Here is a 4,617-nt window from a genome sequence, read left to right on the forward strand (position 1 = left end):
ACGGCACATAACAAGAACATATATAATTAGTTTGTTTACAAAATTTGAATGCATTGTTTTTTAAACCAGGCTCTTCCAATTTCCCTCACTTCCCCAACCAAATAGTGCAACTCCATGATTAATCCCTCCTCCCCACACATCCTCATCCCTCTGCTTCCACCCCTTCACCTTGGATCCTCATACTCATTCTACAATAATGATTTTATATAATAATTGTCTATGGGACTGAATTAGTTCACTCAGCATAATGCTTTCCAGTGCCTCGCAAGCTAGATAATAATTTACAAAATCATTGTTCCTGCATGCTGCGTAGTATCCCATTCTGTGAATGTTCCAGCCATGCAGGTCGGGCCACAGGACCTCATAGTTGCACAGTCTCCACAGTTACCTAAAAAAATCTGATGATCTGAAGTTATTTATCACATGTTGGTCATCACCCACAGTGTTGCTAATATTTTGCTTCTAAAAATGTAACTTCAACTATACAATTCATCCATTATTTTTTAGTTAAACTTCATTACTTATAGAATGAGTTTAAACTACTTCTCACAACATTTTAAACATTCATGTAGCTGGGTTGACTCACTTTTCCAAACACATTTTTTTTTTCATTCTCCACAAGGCCCACGGAGTTGAACTGTTCATCTCTCCCTAGGAGATTGGAGAGCCATAAACTATACATTTTTTAAAGCCCAACCCTTTTTCCAATTGTGGTTGTTGCTTTTATGTGCTATCAGATCAACTATTTCTTACAGCGGCACTATGAACAATGGCTCTGAACCTTTCCCTATCCTGAGCCAACATCACCATTGCTGAAACATGTGACTCGCTCATTACAGGCAGTGTAACCATCTCATCCAGTGTCTTCCTATCCTCAACAGACCCTCCACCTTTCCAAGCATGATGTCCTTCCCGAAGGTCTGGTCCCTTCTAACAACATGCACAAAGTATGTGAAATAGAGTTTCACCATCCTTGCCTCCAATGAAAACTGCATGTCCAATGTGTCAAGCCTGCTCTTGAGGTGATTCTTAAATTCAGGTGGAACAAACTCAAGGTCATATTTTGGTGCTTGTGGACTTATTTTCATTTTCTTCAGTAACTGATAGTCTGTTACTCGGCTCTTTAAATCTTGCCAAATATAATGTCTCACCCTTCTCAACCCTCTCAATCTCAGTCTTCTAGCAGTCCTGGACTAAGGCCCTCACCACCTCTGATGATGCTACTGCTGTTATTACTCTGGTCTAGGTCTTAATCTGTCTCATGCACGGTTATCGATTCCAAATGGATTTGTGCTGCACTGTGGCTGAAGACTCATCAATAACCTGCATTATGCAGAGGGCACACCTTCCTTGCTGAAAGTAAGGAAGATTTAAAGCACTTGTTGCAGAAGATCAAGGAATGCAGCCTTTGGTATGGATTGCATCTCAATGTTAAGAATACAAAAATTCTTACCACCACACTGATATACAACGTCATGATGGATTGAGAGATTGAAATTATCAAAAAATAGCGTCATCTTGCTTGGACCCACAATTAACACCCTTAGTATCAGCAGTCAGGAAATAAAGGGACACATTACACTGGGAAAATCTGCAGTTAAGGACCTCTCCAAATTATTGAGGAGTAATGATGTCAGTTTGAAGACTAAGGTGCATGTGATCCAGACCATAGTCATTCCGATCGCTTTCTATACATTTGAGAGCTGGACAGTGAATAAGAATGACAGGAAAATAATTGATGCCTTTGAGCTGTGGTGTTGGAGAACACTGACCATCCCTTGGACAGCTGAAAGAACAAACAGATATGCCTTGGAGAGGGTGCAGCTGGAGTGCTCTTTGTTGTTGTTTTTTCTTTTCAACTGTATAATATAGAAATAGGTTTTTTCCTTTTTATTTTTCTCCCTCCTCCACCCTAGCCAGTCAACTTTATTATGCAGCTCTTATTCTGGAATGTTATATGCAAACAATACCCAATAATGTGTTCCTTTTAAATAGTTCTTCCCCTCATCTTTTTCAATGTAGTCTACATTACTTATCCCCTCTTTCCTCAGTTTCCCCCAACTCTCATGTCAGTCTTGTTTTATATCAGTGGCATTATGCAGTATTTGTCCTTTTGTGCTGAGATACTTGACTCAGCATAATGTCCTCCAGCGTCATCCATTTTGTAATTTTGGTGAGTTCCTTGTTTTTCAGTGCTGCATAATTTCATTTTGTGAATATGCTATAGCTTGTCTATCCATTCATTTGTTGATGAACACTTTGGTTGTTTCCATCTCTTTGCTATGTGAACAGCGTAGCAATAAACATAGGTCCATATTTCTGTTTGGGTGGCAATTCTGATTTCTTTAGGGTATATTCTCAGTAGTGGAATTGCTGGGTCAAATGAGAATTCTATTTCCAACTTTTTTTAGAAATCGCCATACTGCTTTCCATAGTGTCTGCACCATTTTGCGCTCCCACCAACAGTAAATAAGGGTTCCAGTTTCTCCACAACCTCACCAATATTTGTTGTTTGCTGTTCTGTTGAATTTTGCTATTGTTACTGGGGTCAGATGATATCTCACAGGCATGATCTTTGGAGGCAAGAATTATGAGGCTTTACCTCATATGTTTTGGGTATGTTCCTAGGAGAGGCTATTCTTTGTAAAGAGACATGATGCTGGGAAGGGCGGAGGGTCAGTGAAGGAGAGGAAGGCCCTCAACCAGGTGGACTGACACCGTGACAGCTGCAATGGGCTCTTGTGTGTCAGCATATGTGAGGATGGTGCAGGATAGAATAGAGTTCAAATCTTTTGTTCATAGGGTTGCTATGAGTCGTATTCAACTCTATGGCATCTAATAACAACATGCTTCTTTAATGTTTGTGGTGAGATTCTAATTTTCTGACTCATTGCTATCAAATCTGAACCGACTCACAGCTGAACCTCCATTGGGGATTTGGAGGTTGTAAATCACACAGAAGGAAACTGCCATCTTTCTCCCACTGCTGATTGATTCCAACTCCCGAGAGTTACCACCTTTGGGTTAGCAGCAAGTCCTTACAGACCACATTGCTAGAGCTCCCTTTTCTGACTCTAAACCTCCTCAATTTCAGTCTAAAGAGATTGCAAACTGACCAATCGAATCTTCATAATCTGCTCACCTTATTAGCCAACATATTCCTACTTAAAAGGTGCTTTTCAGTTCCTTTATTAGCATAGGCCCAAACAGCTCTATCAAAAATCAAAGCCAACAACTGGGAAAGCCATTTTAATCTACTCTTCCACCGCTATCAAGCAGTGCTGGTCATGGAAGTAAAAGTATCCCATGGCAGAAATAAAAGAATAAAACTGTAAGGTAAAAGACATGAGATCTTGCTGCTGAAATAATTCTAGGTGAGAAGTTTGAAGATGTTGAATAGTAATTGTTCACACTGAGTGAAATTTCAAGAATTTTTAATTGAAGAAAGTCAAGGAGTTTACAGCACTGCTATTAGTCTTGTTGTTAGGTGTCACCAAGTCAATTATTTAGAGTGAACCTATGAAGAACAGACCAAATTCTTGTCCTGTCCTGTACCATCCTTATAATCTGTCATGTTCAGACCCATTGTTGTGGTCACTGTATCAATTCATCTCCTTGAAGGTCTTCTCTCTCAGTGACCCTCTTCTTTTCCAAGCATGATGTCTTTTTCAGAGGACCAATTCCTCCTAACAACATGCCTAAAATGCATGAGCAAAGTTTCATCATCCTTGCCTGGTAGACATTCTTAAATGAGCACCAGGGTTGTACTTCTTGCAAAACAGATTTGTTTGTCCTTTTGACAATCCATGGCATATTCAATACTCTTTGCTGACACCACAATTCAAAAGCATCAGTTTATCTGTGGTCTTGATTATTCATGTCCTCATGGTAAAGCCAGTGTTCTGAAAAGGTCTTACAGACAAAAACCCACTTGTTATGGCAGAGAACGGAATAAAAATGGAAACCTTCCCTAAGAACCAAAATATTCCTTTAATGTGGAGGAAATACTAAATGAGAAGAAGAGAATGACACTGACTGAGAAGGTGAAAAGATTGTATAAATGGATGGATGTACCTCAGCTCATTCAACAATGATCTGTTTTATTTCTTTAAAGCAAATTCCTTAAAAAATAAATAATAGACCCTATTTTCATATTTTACGTGGTTAAATAATTAAAATATATATTTTGTAAGCAAACCGATACCGGAAGGCAAAATGACTGAATAAAATACAAATGTCTGAGGAATATTTAGCTTAAGTGTAACCATGTTAAAGACCCAGAGTAAAAGGATTCCCTGCAGCCCTTGTTAACATAACTAAGCATCTAACTTTTGAAAAAATTTAACTGTAGCAATAAGAGAGATGCTATAGACTTCAAAAGAATCTGTTTGAGTCAAATTTTTCTCCAGGATCTTTATTAACAGAAAAGGTACTTCTGATATGTAGCACTATTTCATGCCCACCCATAGAGAGATGAATAGACTTTTCTTTTACATGTATTAGACAAATAGAAAATATCCTAGGCCACCTGTTAAGGAAAAGAAAGATGCCATAAATCATTAAGTTATGAGAAAGAAAAAGGTTATTTTAATAGATACTAAATATATTAAAACATAT

The sequence above is a fragment of the Elephantulus edwardii genome, unplaced genomic scaffold (genome assembly GCF_000299155.1).
Source record: "Elephantulus edwardii isolate Elephantulus edwardi_28Jun2011 unplaced genomic scaffold, EleEdw1.0 scaffold00046, whole genome shotgun sequence".
In the NCBI taxonomy this organism is placed as follows: domain Eukaryota; kingdom Metazoa; phylum Chordata; class Mammalia; order Macroscelidea; family Macroscelididae; genus Elephantulus; species Elephantulus edwardii.